The sequence below is a fragment of the Ranitomeya variabilis genome, chromosome 4 (genome assembly GCF_051348905.1).
Source record: "Ranitomeya variabilis isolate aRanVar5 chromosome 4, aRanVar5.hap1, whole genome shotgun sequence".
Lineage (NCBI taxonomy): Eukaryota > Metazoa > Chordata > Amphibia > Anura > Dendrobatidae > Ranitomeya > Ranitomeya variabilis.
In genome coordinates this window covers 655,896,836-655,913,595 of record NC_135235.1, presented here as the reverse complement: position 1 = coordinate 655,913,595, position 16,760 = coordinate 655,896,836, and the positions used below count along the sequence as shown (strand labels likewise).

The following is a 16,760-nucleotide window of genomic DNA, read 5'->3' as shown; positions in this document are numbered from 1 at the left end:
GCCCAAATAAAAAGTTACCTTCACACTGCAAGGAGCAGAGTTTTACTTTTGCCTGTGTATCCCCCGGCCAGCATTTAAGCCATACAGCGCGACGTCCAGCATTAGCGAGTGCTGCTGATTTGGCCACCAGCCTTGCTGAGCCTGCAGAAGCCTCTCCTAAGAATACCACTGCTACACAGGTGGCTGCAATAGCTGGCCTTAATTAGTGCTGAGCGAATATACTCTTTACTCCAGATTTCCTGAGCACGCTCGGGTGTCCTCCGAGTATTTTTTTAATGCTTGGAGATTTAGTTTTCATCACCGCAGCTGAATGATTTACATCTCTTAGCCAGCTTGATTCCATGTGGGGATTTCCTAGCACCCAGGCAACCCCCACATGTGCTTATGGTGGCTAACAGATGTAAATCATTCAGCTGCGGCAATGAAAACTGAATCTCCGAGCACTAAAAAATAGTCGGAGGACACCTGAGCGTGCTCGGGAAGTCTCAAGTAACGAGTATATTCGCTCATCACTAGTCTTAATGTCCCCGCCGAGGATTCCCAAGCCGTCTTGAGAAAACTGTCCGTTTTCCTATCTAATGGCTCCTGTAAGGTTCCCAAGTCTTCAAACGGGAGGGAAGAATTCCTAGAGACTTTCGAGATTGCCACATCTAGTCTTGGTGCCTTATCCGAGGATGAAGAAGCTACTTCATCAAATGGATATTTTTGTTTTCAAAGAACTAATAGTCTGCGTTCTTCTCTCTGGTTTTTCCCATTCTTTCTTAGTGAGACCATGTAACTGCTCATTAATGGGGAAGGCTCTACGTTTCTTCCTCTGTAAGCTGCCAAACAGTTCATGGGCCAATTTTTTAGCCTTCTCATCTACCAGCCCCATAGTAGACTGGACTGATCTTATTAGCTTTTCCGTTGCCTCTATCAGGAACAAAACTTCTTCTTCCAAACTACTCTCAGAGCATTGCGATCGATCCGAGTCCTCCGGCTCTGAACCTGAGGAGTCTTTGTGTGAAACAAAAGAGGGGCTAGACATATCTCTTCCCTTACTGTTTGTGTCCGTTGTGGCCTGAAATGCCCTAACCGACTTCAGAATGTATCAGTGATTTTAAGTTCTCAGAAAAAGTGGGAGTCTCTTCTGCAATTGTCCTGTCAATACAGTCCTGACATAGCTTCTTATTACAGGAGGCTTCTAACCGTCGTCTGCATAGGGGACATTCCCTATTCTTAAGCTTGGCTTTGCTCTTTTTTGGGAGAAAGGGAACAGACATTAGTGTGCTATACTTTCTCGGAGCTCACTCACCACTCGGACACTTCAAATGGGTACCGGATCTGGAGAAATAATGGTGCTCTCAATGTCTCGTCCAGAGGCTATGGACCCCTCCTTCCTGGAATCACGGAGATCCACCCGTGTGCTGCCTGAGTGGCCCCCGCTGCTGCGTGGCTGTTTTTTCTCCAGTGAGTGTGACCGCATTTCTGGCTCCTGCTGCTGGTGAGGCTGCAAGTGCTCCGGTGAAAAGGCTTCCATGGTTGCCACCGCCTGTAAGCCTGCCGCACCTTTAAATACCTTAGGTCTCATTAATTTGAGAAGGGTGCCACCCTTTCCTTGTACACACCTGCCTCATTATCCTCAGTGTGTTTTCTACTGGTGCCTGCTTGCACCATCTCTCCTTTTCTCTCTCTTTTTTTTTTTTAATAGCGCTGCTTGTTGTCTAGGGGTATGCGTGCGTGCACAGACACCGACTCAGTTTCTGGCGCTGGTACTTCTCTGCTGCACGCTCCTCCATAGCCTCCGACCCCACGCGCACCCAGCATCTACTTCCGATGCACACTGAGTTCTCCGCTCCTTTTTTTTTTTTTTTTTTTACAGCTGTCCCGTGGCCTTGCACCTTTGGCGCGGTGGCCCGGAATGCACCCACTGGCGGTCCCAGACCCTGTGCCGCCATAATGCTCCACGCTCTCGTCCCGGACCCCGCGCGCACCTGGCCTGTCAACTCCAGTGCGCGCAGGATCACTTCAGGTGCGAGTTCCTCCATGGGCGGGCGCCATGATGCCCTGCAGCCATCCTCCTACCCGGGCCCCCGATCCATACCGCCGGATGCTGCTCTGCCGCGCACTCCTGCAGGACGCCATGTACGGCCTTACAGGTACTCCCCAGGGAGGGCACGGTGGTCTGACGTGCCTGCAGGCTGCAGGGCCTCTCTGAGCCACCGGGAGGGCATGTGACTTCTGGGGCATCCTCTTCACCCGGGCACCGATATGCCTCATGGGCTGCATGGCCACATTCTGCAACAGGGAGGTCATGATGAACGTGACCTCCGAGGCTGATTCTATTTACCACCCAGGCACTGATGTGCCTCACGGGCTGCAGGGCCACCATATTCAACAGGGAGGGCGCAGCTGGTCTTTCTTCACCCAGCATCGCCTCATGGGCCATGGCCATGCATCACTCAGGGAGGGGCACGGTAAGACGTGGCCTCCAAGGCGCTACCGGCACATGGTGACGGATGCAGCAGACCACTGCCTGCCAAAACCCATCTGACCCAGGCATCCTCTTCTATCTTCTTAAGATTTCACCTTGAGGGTTCCCCATCAAGAACAGGAAACCAACTGATGCGGAGAGAGGAGCCGCCCTTTTTATCTTGAAGGTTTCCTGTACTTGAAGAGCGGATCCCCTCCTTCGTGGTGCCGTCATGGGTGATGGAAAAAAGTGTGTTGGCTGATTCAATAATTTCTCTCTCTTCTGACATGATATACAGTTGTGCTCAAAAGTTTATATATCCCCACAGAATTTTTGCTTATTATTGGCCTTTTTTCAGAGAAAATCAATGATAACACCAAAACTTTTTTCCACTCATGGTTAGTGGTTGGGTGAAGCCATTTATTGTCAAACTACCGTGTTTTCTCTTTTTAAATCATAATGACAACCCAAAACATCCAAATAACCCTGATCAAAAGTTCACATATCCTGGTGATTTTGGCCTGATAACATGCACAGAAGTTGACATAAATGCGTTTGAATGGCTACTAAAGGTAACATCCTCACCTGTGACCTGTTTGCTTGTAATAAGTGTGTGGGCATAAAAGTCGAGTGAGTTTCTGGGATCCAGACAGACTCTTGCATCTTTCATCCAGCCACAGACCTTTCTGGTTTGTGAGTCATGGGGAAAGCAAAAGAATTGTCAACGGATCTATGGGAAAAGGTAGTTGAACTGTATAAAAGAGGAAAGGATTCCAAAAAGATATCAAAAGAATTGATAATGCCAGTTGGCAGCGTTCAAACTGTGATTAACAAATGGAAAATCAGGGGCTCTGTAAAAACAAAACCACGGTCAGGTAGACCAACAAAAATGTTGTCCACAACTGCCAGGAAAATTGTTTGGGGTGCAAAGAAAAACAAACAAATAATATCAGCTGAATTACAGGACTCTCTGAAAACTAGAAAAAGATTCCGCTGAAACATGATAACTACAATATCATGACTGGTCCTATGCCATAGTAAAAGACCAGTAAAATATATAATTGAACACTCCAAATACCTTAAGTTCTACAAAAATCAGGGAGTTTAAGTCCAAACTGTATAATACAAATTAATTTTATTAATTAAAAAAAAAAGTAAAATATATATATATTTTTTTACATACAGAGGTGTGGGCTCATTGCCAGAGCCTGCGGCAAACAGGGGGAGGCATCCAATGATGGGCTGTGTCCGTCATTGGACGTTAAGGGGTTAATGTACAAATGAAATTTTAGTAAATTTTTCTGCACTAAGCACTTTATAGGATTATCGTACCCTTTTTGCACATGTACCTTTTTACTTAGGATCAAGCCCAAAAATAATCATTGGCAATTACCGATAGCAGCTATATGTTCTATGTCATTAAAAATTAACATGTGGACTTTATAAGACAGCCTCCACCATCCAGTACCTTTTGTTCATTTTATTTTAATCAAATTTTGCATGAATTAATACATTTCAATATTTTAATATATTTTCTTTGGTCACTATAATTTAGTTTTTGTTCCCAAAGTATTTAATGGGATATACACACATTTGTGTGTTTAATATATACTGCACCCTGTATATAGTGCCTGTGTATTATACACAGGTACTCTATACAGAGTGCAGTATATAGAAAGAAAGGAGTAAAACGGAGAAAGCAAATAATACAAATAATTTTATTTAATCATACAAAAGTTAATACATGCGAGTATAACAGCAATAAATATGGATGGTAGGAATAGGGTGAGTCCCCGCCAGTAAAGTCCACCACCTAAAAAATGTGTAATTAATTTACTATTTAGTAAGAAGGCAGCTGCCCATATGCATAAGGTTAGCCCTGGGAGACGTAGATTCATCCCCCACACAACAATTATTGGCAACCAAACAGGTGCTTACCGACAAGATACGATGGTGGCGTATACCGGGTGGGATTCAGTCCAAACAGGACCCCCAAAGTGTGCAGTATATACAGAGTGCAGTATACACAAGTACTATATACAGGGTGCAGAATATACAGGGTATAGTATACACAGTGTATACTGCACCCTGTATATACTGCAGCCTGTATATAGTACCTGTGTATACTGCACTCTCTATATAGTAAGTGTATACTGTACCATATATATACTGCACCCTATATGTAGTATCTGTGTATTATACACAAGTACTCAATACAGGGTGCAGTATATACAGTGTGCAGTATACACAAGTACTCAAAAAAAAATAAAGGGAACACTTAAACAACAGAAAATAACTCCAAGTAAATCAAACTGTCCACTTAGGAAGCAACACTGTTTAAAAATCAATTTCACATGCTGTTGTGCAAATGGAATAGACAGCAGAAGGAAATTATTGGCAATTATCAAGACACACTCAATAAAGGAGTGGTTCTGCAGGTGGGGACCACAGACCACATCTCAGTAGCAATGCTTTCTGGCTGGTATTTTGGTCACTTTTGAATGTTGGTTGTGCTTTCACACTCGTGGTAGCATGAGACGGACTCTACAACCGACACAAGTGGCTCAGGTAGTGCAGCTCATCCAGGATGGCACATCAATGCGAGCTGTGGCAAGAAGGTTTGCTGTGTCTGTCAGCGCAGTGTCCAGAGGCTGGAGGCGCTACCAGGAGACAGGCCAGTACAACAGGAGATGTGGAGGGGGCTGTAGGAGGGAAACAACCCAGCAGCAGGACCGCTACCTCAGCCTTTGTGCAAGGAGGAACAGGAGGAGCACTGCCAGAGCCCTGCAAAATGACCTCCAGTAGGCCACAAATCTGCATGTGTCTGCACAAACGGTTAGAAACCGACTCCATGAGGATGGTTTGAGTGCCCGACGTCCACAGATGGGGGTTGTGCTCACAGACCAACACCGTGCAGGATGCTTGGCATTTGCCACAGAACACCAGGACTGGCAAATTCGCCACTGGCGCCCTGTGCTCTTCACAGATGAAAACAGGTTCACACTATGCACATGTGACAGACGTGACAGAGTCTGGAGACGCCATGGAGAGCTATCTGCTGCCTGCAACATCCTTCAGTATGACCGGTTTGGCAGAGGGTCATTAATGGTGTGGGGTGGCATTTCTTTGGAGGGCCGCACAGCCCTCCATGTGCTCGCCAGAGGTAGCCTGACTGCCATTATGTACCGAGATGAGATCCTCAGACCCCTTGTGAGACCATATGCTGGTGCGGTTAGCCCTGGGCTCTTCCTAATGCAGGACAATGCCAGACCTCATGTGGCTGGAGTCTGACAGCAGTTCCTGCAAGATGAAGGCATTGAAGCGATGGACTGGCCCGCCCGTTCCCCTGACCTGAATCCGATTGAACACATCTGAGACATCATGTCTTGCACCATCCACCAACGTCACGTTGCACCACAGACTGTCCAGGAGTTGGCGGATGCTTTAGTCCAGGTCTGGGAGGAGATCCCTCAGGAGACCATCCGTCGCATCATCAGGAGCATGCCCAGGCATTGTAAGGAGGGCATACAGGCACGTGGAGGTCACACGCACTACTGAGCATTATTTCCTTGTCTTGAGGCATTTCCACTGAAGTTGGATCAGCCTGTAACTTCATTTTCCACTTTGATTTTGAGCATCATTCCAACTCCAGACCTCCATGGGATATTAGTTGTGATTTAGGTTGATAATTTTTAGGTTTTATTGTTCTTAACACATTCCACTGATTCCATTTAGTGATATCTAGGATGTGGGATTTTAGTGTTCCCTTTATTTTTTTGAGCAATGTATATGTAGGGTGCAGTATATGCAGGGTATAGTATACACAGTGTATACTGCACCCTGTATATACTGCACCCTGTATATAGTACCTGTGTTTACTGCACCCTGTATACACTGCACCCTGTATATACTGCACCCTGTATATACAGGGTGCTCTGAGAACTCTGATGCTGGGAGGAAATTAACTTTATTCCATCCGACAGTCTCGCTCTTTCAGTCACATGTTCACTGAGTGACAGCAGGTTCTAATGCATAGTTAGCTGTCAGTCATTACAGGGAGCACGGTCACAGCCACCGCTCCCTATACAAAGAGTACCAGGGTGATGACTGAATCCACGCCGGCATTAACCACGTGACTGAAAGAGTGAGACTGCCAGATTGAATAAAGTTAATTTCCTCCCATTGCTAGCATCAGAGCTATCAGATCAGGTGCCTCACGGTGTCAGAACACTATAAACCTTCAGATTAACCACATATCTGCAGCTTAATAGCTTTTGGGGACATGCTAGGTTTACTTTAAGGCCGGCTTCACATTAGCATGTGTGATGCGAGAAACTCGCACAAGTCTCTCGCATCACCACCCGGAGCTGCCAATGGAATTCTGATCGGAGCGTGCGGCTGCATAGAAATACATGCATGGGTTGTTAGAAGGTGTACCTCTGTCGCACATGTCCTATACTCAAGTACTACTACAGGAGACCCAAGCCTTAAGATAGGCCGCGGCCCGCATCACAGTGGGCCACTGCATTGTGCTTGACCCCAGGCTAAAATTTGCCAACCAGCCCCTGGTAATAAGATACCTCTTATACCCCATACACACTAGATTAACATCAGGCAAAACCACCGATTTGAGCCGGATCGGCTGCTGCCTAATGTATATGGAGGCCTCCTGACAGATGATAGGTGAGTGACAGATCAGTTATGGTAAATTACAGAGGTTGTTCCTTTTGTTCCTCCTGAAGATAATGTTCCTCCACAGGAATCTGCCAGCAGCTCTCTCATACAGACCACGGGAAGGTTCGGGCAAGCAGTGTGTTCATGCGTATGGGGGAGTCAGGCGAGATCACAGTCAGCCACATAATTGTTTAGCCGTCAGCTATCTAATGTGTATGGGGCCATTAGTATCACACTGACAGGCAGGGATAATACACCGCACTACAGTAGTACAGGCCATCACCGGTGCAATCAGAGGCTTGTATGTTGTATGATCGCACTAATGAGGGTTGTGGAGAAAAAGCTTAAAAATAGGTTGTAAATGAATAAAATACACAAATATCAGTTTTAGCAATAAGAAATATACATCACTATAGGGAAAACAATCTCCCTGCACAATGTTGGGGAAATCATGTCCACAACGACTTTATTATACTCTATTATCCTATACAACTATCGTGTGGTGATTATCTCATATGTCCTGGGTTCAACAGTACTGACATAAAGAATGGGGCTAAGCGAGTATTTATTAGCCAGTAAGGTGGATGGTATCAGACTGTGTGTGGGGGATGTTGGTACTGTGGGAACATTATACTGTGTGTGGGGGGATGGCGGCACTGGGGGAACAATATACTGTGTGTGGGGGATGGCGGTACTGGGGGCACATTATAATGTGTGTGGGGGGGATGGCGGCACTGGGGGAACATTATACTGTGTGTGAGGATGGTGGCACTGTGGGAACATTATACTGTGTGTGGGGGATGGCAGTACTGTGGGAACATTATACTGTGTGGGGGGGATGGCGGTACTCTGGGAACATTATACTGTGTGTGAGGATGGTGGCACTGTGGGAACATTATACTGTGTGTGGGGGATGGAGGTACTGTGGGAACATTATACTGTGTGTGGGGGATGGAGGTACTGTGGGAACATTATACTGTGTGTGGGGGATGGAGGTACTGTGGGAACATTATACTGTGTGTGGGGGGATGGCAGTACTGGGGAACATTATACTGTGTGTGGGGGATGGAGGTACTGTGGGAACATTATACTGTGTGTGGGGGATGGAGGTACTGTGGGAACATTATACTGTGTGTGGGGGGATGGCGGTACTGTGGGAACATTAAACTGTGTGTGTGGGAGATGGCGGTACTGTGGGAACATTATATTGTGTAGGGTCCAATAAAAGGGCAGTGTACTGTGTGAGCAAAATGTGTTTCCATGTTATTATCTTCCATATGTAGGTCGTATAAATCTATTAGAGGAAATGGAACACAAATTCTGTAATCCTTAGAAAGCAACAACGGGGAATCTCCAGCACCTACCTCCACCTGCAGAGCCGCACACCACATATATGGCTGTTCTGTGCGCACAGGACCTGTGATGAGGTCACAGGAGGGGAGGAGTCAGGGGTCACATGATCAGGGGCCTCAGTGTATGCAGGACTGTGCTGTGCTGGTTGTCATGGTGCTGGATGAGGGGAAGTTTATATGTGGGGTCAGGAGGGGTTTACATTGTGGATGTAGCAGAGCCGTGTGTGTACGAGGTGTAAGTAGTGGAGCCGTGTGTGTACGAGGTGTACGGAGCGGAGCCGCGTGTGTTTGAGGTGTACGGAGCGGAGACACATGCTTACGAGATGTACGGAAAGGAGCTGTGTGTGTACAAGGTGTATGGAGCAGAGCCGTGTGTGTGCGATGTTTATAGAGCGTAGCCGTGTGTGTGTGTGCAAGGAGAACTGCTGGGTCCTGAACTGCCGGGGCTTTCTCCTCTGTTGTCCGGGGGAAGGAGTAAGGGTACTTTCACACTAGCGTTTTTTGCATACGTCGTTTTTTCCCCATTGACTAACATTAGCAACGCATTGCGATGCATTGACACACGTCGCAACCGTCATGCGACGGTTGCGTCGTGTTGTGGCGGACCGTCTGCAGCAAAAAACGTTGCTTGCAACGTTTTTTGCTGCGTCGAGAACGTCTTTTCCGACCGCGCATGCACGGCCGGAACTCCGCCCCCTCCTCCCCGCACCTCACAATGGGGCAGCGGATGCGCTGAAAATCAGCATCCGCTGCACCCGTTGTGCAGCGCAAACAACGCTAGCGTCGGTACGTTGTCCCGACGCACTGCGACGGGCCGAGTACGACGCTAGTGTGAAAGTAGCCTTCGAGACCAGACAGACCTTTGCACTTGGACACAGGGGGTGTGGCTAAGCGGCTACAGCGACAGCATGCGCAGAGGCAGTCAGTCTTTGTGGGAACAATCAGCGTGCAGCACAGAGAGTGAAGTGCTCCGTCCTTCGAGCATCGGGACTGCCCCGGCCCGCATATGTGTACTTCCGCCGTGACCAGCGGGGATTGCATGGCCCTGAACATGCTGCGGCCTTGTCTGCTCCGGCTGCATATATTCATGGACTATGCGCTCAGCGGAAGGTACCAGAGATCGACCGCTGCCGCTTGAAGACAGACCGCAGTTACCAACCGAATCTCCTTAGGCAAACACCGTGCCAGCCGTTGCCGGCGCCACCAACCCCCATGTAGTACCTTCATTCTGAAGAACTCCTGACACGATAAGTGCACAACAGAACTGCTGTCACTTTGTTTATTAACCCTGCATATTCTTCATAATTGGACTGCTATTCCCTCGTTTCACAACTTCTTTTCCCTGCGAGGAGTTAATCCTCTGTTAAGTTAAAACTGTTAAATTTGTTAACCCTTGCTCTGCCTTCTGTCTGTCACTACATACCGCAACCTGCTTTCACTTTGCGTAGTCGGCAGGATGTAGTCCACAGGCTCAGAAGAGACAGACCAGGCGGCTATGGGTACCCCAAGGGCCAATATACCTCTGGGAGCCACGCTGAGCAACCTTCCAAAGTTCACAGGGAGCAACACTTTGTATGGGACTGGAGTGAACGGATCAAGGGCATGTTGAGGATGGAGATTGCCATGATGGCTCTGGATGGAGAGGCGAGGTGCTCCATCATGTTCCGGCCCCCACATGAGTGAAACATCTTTACCAAGGTGTTACAAATTCTAGAGAAAATGCACAGAGACCCCACAGGCGTCAGGGAATTGCGCATGCGCTTGTTTAGTAGTGTCCAAAGGGACGGGGATTCGGTGACCCAATATATGAATGCACAGCAGGAGATCCACGCTGCGATCGCTAAGTGGGATGACGTAGGCGTAGGGCCTCCTGACATAGTTCTGAGAGACCAACTAGTGACAGGCTTTAGAGATGCACTGCTAAAACAGGCTCTGCGAGAGCGCTTGCGGGTTAATCTGCGTATGTCTTGTTTGGAGGTTGGGGTGGAGGCACACGCATGCGAGCAAGATCTGTGAGTGACAGCCATGGCAGGGAAATTCCGGAGCAGGGAGGTATCTGCTCCGCTTGCAACTGAATCATGTTGGGTGAGCGAAATCCGGAAGGAAATCCAGGGAATGCGAGCAGAATGGTCCGACTTAAGGAATAAATATCCCCTAACCCTGGATCCCTCCAGAGGTCAAACTAATCCTGAGCCTCGCCAGAAAAAGAGGCAACCTTGCACAGAAAGACCACTGATCTGTTTTGCATGTGGAGACATTGGACATTATGCCCGCGGATGCGCGCGTCGGGGGAGATCTAACCGACATCTGTTAAACTAGTGGGCTCTGTGTCTGGGGGACGCCACCTGGAGTCTGAGTAGTCAAGAATAAGGAAAGAAGTCCCATAAGTTTAGTGTCTCTGAGTCCTCTTGTATGGGTCAAAATGGATGGTCAGGCCATCCGCTGTTTAGTTGATACCGGCTCTCAAGTAACTACCATGCCCGAGACTTATTTCAGACATCATTTTCCCTAGGCGATGCGGCCTGAATGGGGCCCAGTAATTAAATTGATGGCGGCCAATCATTTACCCATCCTAGACGCAGGGGTGGTCTGGATGCAAATCACTCTGTGCGGCAAAGATGTGGGCCGACAGGGAGTCGTGTTAACTGCCGGGGACCGAGGCAATGGTCCCACTGTGACTCTAGGAATGAATGCGTTTAAAGAACTCAGGAACTTCCTGGTCAAAGGGTCGGGAGATGTGTATCTGTATTGATGGAGCCCTCACACCCCCCAGAGAAAGGTGATTCAACAGTTGATTAATGTGCCAGTGCGATTTGACAGTCTTACGCTCCCGCCCAAAAGTGAAGTAGCACAGATAATGCCAGAAAAGTTGATACCACCAGAGGCTGTTCAGTTGACAGTAAAACAAGTGGATCCCTGGACAGTGGCTGTGGCGGTGTCCTCTGAACTGTCCCCTAATCATCTTAAAGAATGACGCCGAATCCTGGAGCAGATGCTGGCTGAACTAATGGAACTCTCTAATGGAACTAATGGACCTGAATTTTGAAGCCACCCTCACCTATTTAGATGACATCATCGTCTCTGCTGCCACCTTTGAGGAGCACCTGCAGCGGCTGGAACAGGTGTTGAGTCCGCTGCAGAAGCATGGTCTGAAAGTGAAACCTCGGAAGTGTCATCTTTTTCGCAAGCAGATTGAATATCTGAGACATGTCGTATCCGCTGAAGGGGTGAGTCCGGCACATGAGAAGATAGCAGCAGTGCAGGACTGGCCCACTCCGAAGACCGTGAAGGATGTCTGGGTCTTTCTGTGACTTACCGGATACTATTGACAGTTTGTGAAAAACTTCACTCGAATTGTTAATCCGCTGATGGAATTGTTGAAAGGCGTACCATCCGGAGCCAAGAATCGGACCTTCCAGTGGGGAGATAGTCAGGAAGAAGCTTTCCGAGTCCTAAAAATGGCCCTGACTGAAGCACCCATACTGGCTTATGCAGACTTCTCTCAACCTTTCATCCTCAACACGGATGGGAGTCTACATTGACTAGAAGCTGTATTGTCGCAGATGCAGGATGGGAAAAAGCGACTGATTGCTTATGCGAGCCGGTCTCTCCACGACTCTGAACGAAATCTCGATAATTACAGCTCTTTCAAGCTGGAACTGCTGGCTTTAGTGTGGGCAATGACCGAGAAATTCACTGACTACCTGTCTGGGTCTGAAGTCCTGGTACGCACAGATAACAATCCTCTGGCCCACCTGGAAAATGCAAAACTGGGGGCTCTGGAGCAGAGTTGGGTGGCCCGTATGGCAAAGTACCGATGCAAGATCGCATATCAGAGAGGAGCTGAGAATACACATGCTGATGCTCTATCCAGAGTGACTCACAAGCAACATGGGTGTAATTGGGACGAAGAGCTGGAGGCTGAAGAGATCCCTGGGTTTTGGAACTCAGCCAGGACGTTGGCGGCAACGCAGGGACAGATCAGGGAGGCGTCCGGAGAACACACCCTGGGATGACCCCGTGATGTCCGGCTTCAGCAAGAGGATTGGGAACTCTCTCGGGTTGAGGCAGTGGGTGGCCTTGAATCAACTTCTCAGCTGAGAAGAGAGGGAGGCACTGTCACCGGGAACACTGCAAATCTGGCAATGGGAGAGGCTCCAGTTGGAAAATGGCTTGTTGTACCGGAAAGTGCAGTTGGCATGAGAGTTGGGAATTACCTGGCAAGTTGTGCTTCCCAAAAAACTGATCAGTGGGATGGCGACCGAAGATCATGAGAGAGGGGCCCACTTTGGCCTGGAGAATACATTCCAGTGGCTGCAGAAGTTGGTCTACCACCCTCGGCTAAAGACTGCAGTAAATGAAGCTTGTCACAGGTGCAGGTACTGTGAACTGGCCAAGCCTCCAGAACAGAGGGCTTCTATGCAGACCATCGTGACTTCTGCTCCACTAGAGGTATTGATGATCGATTACTTGACTGTGGGTCCAGCTTACCTAGGATATGAACACTGTCTGGTGATGACCGTTCATTTTACCCTATTTGCTGTGGTAACTCCAACCTGGGATCAGCCTGCCGAATCGGCGGCACAGGCCATTTGTAGAGTATACGGTTGTCCAAAGTGAATCCACTCTGACCAAGGTGCCTGTTTCCAAGGAAGAGTAGTGGAAGAACTGCATCGCCTGTATCAGATTGAGAAATCCAGAACAATGCCCTATCATCCACAATGAAATTGTGAAATGGAGCCTGTGAGTGTTTCAATCGGACCCTGATTCAGATGCTGAGGACGCTAGAGGAGGACCTGAAAGTCCGTTGGCTTGAGTATGTGGCCGAATTAGTTTGGGTGTACAACTACCGGGTACACGGCACAACTGGATACACGCCATACACCCTGCTGTTCGGCCGAAAAGGGTGAGAGATCGCCATCATTTACAGACTCTGCATCGATTGGTCCAGACTAAGTTTCGGGAGCTTGAATATCATGAGACAATTCCCCTGCGAGGGACAGCTCTCAAGGCCGGAGACCGAGTACTGGTTCGAGACAAGCGGCCTAGGGGCAAGTTGGAGTATCGTTGGGAGAAAACCCCGTATCGGGTGAAATGCCGAATTGGATCTATGAGAGTCAACCTAAAGGGGAAGAAGACGCCCCCACTCGAGTAGTCCATTGGAACATGCTACGTCCTTGTTTGTCATGAGACCTCACTTGGAGAGAACGCGAAACATTCCTGAAACACTCCCTTCTACAACTGTTGATTATGAGGAAGAAGAATTTTCCTGCCTGTCACCTATCCTCCCAGGAGAGGATCAAGAGCATGAAATTCCAGCGGTGGTTGCTTCACTGAATCTGGGCGCGTCCCCGCCCTCACCCGTTCAACCTGACTCCACTACCCAACCTGACTCGGCTACTCAACCTGGTTTACACCGCTCAGAACGAACAGCCACCCAGTCATTACGAACAAGCCCAGTTTATTTGGCAGCGGATCATCCAAGAAATGGAGGAGTGTCAATGTTTACTGCAGGAACTCCGGCCCGTGGAATGGCGAGCTAAAGGAGAAGGGGAGTGTAAGGAGGAGAACCAAGCCATGGGTACCTGTCCTATGCCGGGTCCTGAACTGTCGGGGCTGTCTCCTCTGTTGTCAGAGGGAAGGAGTAAGAGATCGGACAGACCTTTGCCCTCGGACACGGGGTGTGGCTAAGCAGCTACAGCCACAGTGCGCATGGAATCAGTCAGTCTTTGTGGGAACAGGCAGCGCGCAGCACAGAGAGAGAAGTGCTCCATCCCTTGAGCATCGGGGCTGTGCCGGCCCGCATCCGTGTACTCGCGCCGTGGCCAGCGGGGATTGCATGGAGAGACGTGCAGTGCGCCCGGTGACTGGCAGAGAGCGAGGTGCCGTTCGCTTCGTGGTCGTGAGTACAGCGCATGTGCTGCAAAGAGAGAACCAGGTACTGGACAGAGGACTGCAGCCCACCTTACCAGCATATACTGTATCACCCACGGGGGACCCTGATCATGCTGAGGCTTTGTTTGCTCCGGTCGCATCTGTTCATGGACTAGGGACTCACTGGAAGATACCAGAGACCGACCGCTGCCGCCAGAAGTACCGCAGTTACTAACCAAATCTCCTTGGACAAACACTGCGCATGTAGTGGCCAGCGCCATCCAACCCCCAAGTAGTACCTGCCTTTTGAAGAATTTCTGACACGATAAGTGCACAACAGAACTGTCACTTTGTTTATTAACCCTGCATATCCTTCATAATTGGACTGCTATTCCCTCGTTTAACCCTTCATCTCACAGTGAGGAGATAATCCCGTTAAATTAAAACTGTTAAATTTGTTAACCCTTGCTCTGCCTTCTGTCTGTCACTGCATCCCGCAACCTGCTTTCATGTATATGGGGTGTACGGAGCGGAGCCGCGTGTGTACGAGGTTTACGGATCGTAGCCGCGTGATAACGAGCCGTGTGTGTACGGAGCGGAGCTGTATGTGTACGACACATACGGAGTGGTGCAATGTGTACAGAGCGGAGCCATGTGTGTACGGCGCATATGGAGTGGCGCTATCTGTGTGTACAATGTGTAAGGAGCAGAGCCATGTGTGTATTATATTGGGCCTCTTTCTCACATGCGCTTAAAAAATTGTATGCATTAGATGGTTTATTTTTACTATGTGTTTAGTTTTCTGTGCGACACCTACTGGAATAGAATGCAGAACAGAAAGTACAGATTTTTAGATATTTACCCCCTAACTGCCACTGATACTCATTAAAAGGTGGCCGCCATGGGGCCTTATAATCATATAGCAACCCCAAAGTCCCAAAATCTTCCGGGTCTCGGTTACTGGAGGTACTGGAGACTGTGGACAACACGATCAGGGCTGGAGGGAAATGAGGTCCCCAAACCCTCCCCTGTACTGCCCCAATCTCCCAGTCCCTTTAGCTCTGTCTCCCAGGTTTCTGCCTCCTGTTCCTAAAAAAATGGTGGGCGCATGCGCAGTTGTCGGCATCCGGCAACAGTAGGGATTTTTTCTATTGGTTGGTTCCTTTTGACCACTGTGATAGACCCCCTTGTGTCATCCCCTTAGTCGAAATAAATTTCTTTTATTTTATAATTTTTATTTATTTTGTTCTTTGCCATTAGGGTTGTTTTTTTTTCCAAAGATAAAAAAATGATGACGGTATGATAACTAGTGTTGAGCGCAAGTGCTCGCTACACGAGTTTGCATCTGGGTCGCGATACTGGGTGCACCTCGATGCAAACTTGAGTAGTGAGCAATAGAGCTGAACACTAATGACGACATATTCAATATCATGACCTAATGTTATCAAATTCTGTGTAGTACCTATGGGTTAAAAATCCTCACTATACCTCTAGATAAAATCCCTTTCCAAATTAAGTCACTTATAGTGGGTTTCCACTGCTTAGGCACATAATGGACTCTCCAAACTTGACATAGCGTCCACTCTTGATTGCAGCTATTTTGGAGTTCGAAAACGGTGCTACTTCCCCTCCAAACCCTGCAGTGTGCCAAAATAGTAGTTTCCCCTGGATATAAGGTATCAGCGTGCTCAGAAGAAATTGCACCGCAAAGTTTGGAGTCCATTTTCTCGAGATACCGTTGTGAAAGTAAAAAATTTGACGCTAAAGTAAAATTTTTGTGAAAAAATAAAATGTTCTTTTTTTCCTTCCACATTGCATTAATTCTTGTGAAGTACCTGAAGAGTTAATGAACTTCTTGAATGTGATTTTGAGGGGTGTAGTTTTTATAATGTTGTCACTTTTGAGTATTTTCTGTCATATAGGCCCCTCAAAGTCACTTGAAACGTGAGGTGGTCCCTAAAAAAATGGTTTTGTAAATTGTCTTGGCAAAATGAGAAAATGCTAATCAACTTTGAACCCCAACTTCCTAACCCCGAAAAATTATGTTTCAAAAATGATGCAGGAATAACGTTCATTATCTCATGGAAGTCGTGCTTTCAGTAGGGCAGTCAGACACCTTTCTAACACTATTAACCTGCAGAATAACCCTATATCTGTGGGTTAATAGCATTATGCTATTTAACAGGTTTCCTTTTGTCGCTCCATTCATTGGTAAAGGCCACTCTGGGGAATATTAATTTCTCACATTATAGAGTAATAGTATTGCTTATTCTGGCCCCATACAGTAATATTGTCCCCCAGTTGACCCTATACAGTATTAATGTTCTCCACTTGCTACCATAAACTAATAATGTGTTCCTCAGTCTGGCCACTATACTGTAATGATCTCCCCCCTATTGGCCCCTTTC

The 16,760-nt window shown here is 48.0% G+C and overlaps 1 protein-coding gene across 4 annotated transcripts in view; it reads right to left on the bottom strand.

The window, feature by feature from the left end:
- The window catches only part of LOC143767468 (uncharacterized), a 102,533-nt gene that overhangs the window by 22,259 nt on the left and 63,514 nt on the right, over positions 1-16,760 (bottom strand). The window contains exon 1 of one of the 4 annotated variants that reach the window (XM_077255833.1): positions 8,491-8,629. The exons of 1 other annotated variant lie outside the window; for it this stretch is intronic. The gene's annotated coding sequence lies outside the window, so the exon portion shown is untranslated. Of the gene's footprint in view, positions 1-3,037; positions 3,183-8,490; positions 8,630-16,760 lie in introns of those variants that run through there. 2 more of the 4 variants (XM_077255835.1, XM_077255834.1) reach the window with 2 other exon arrangements.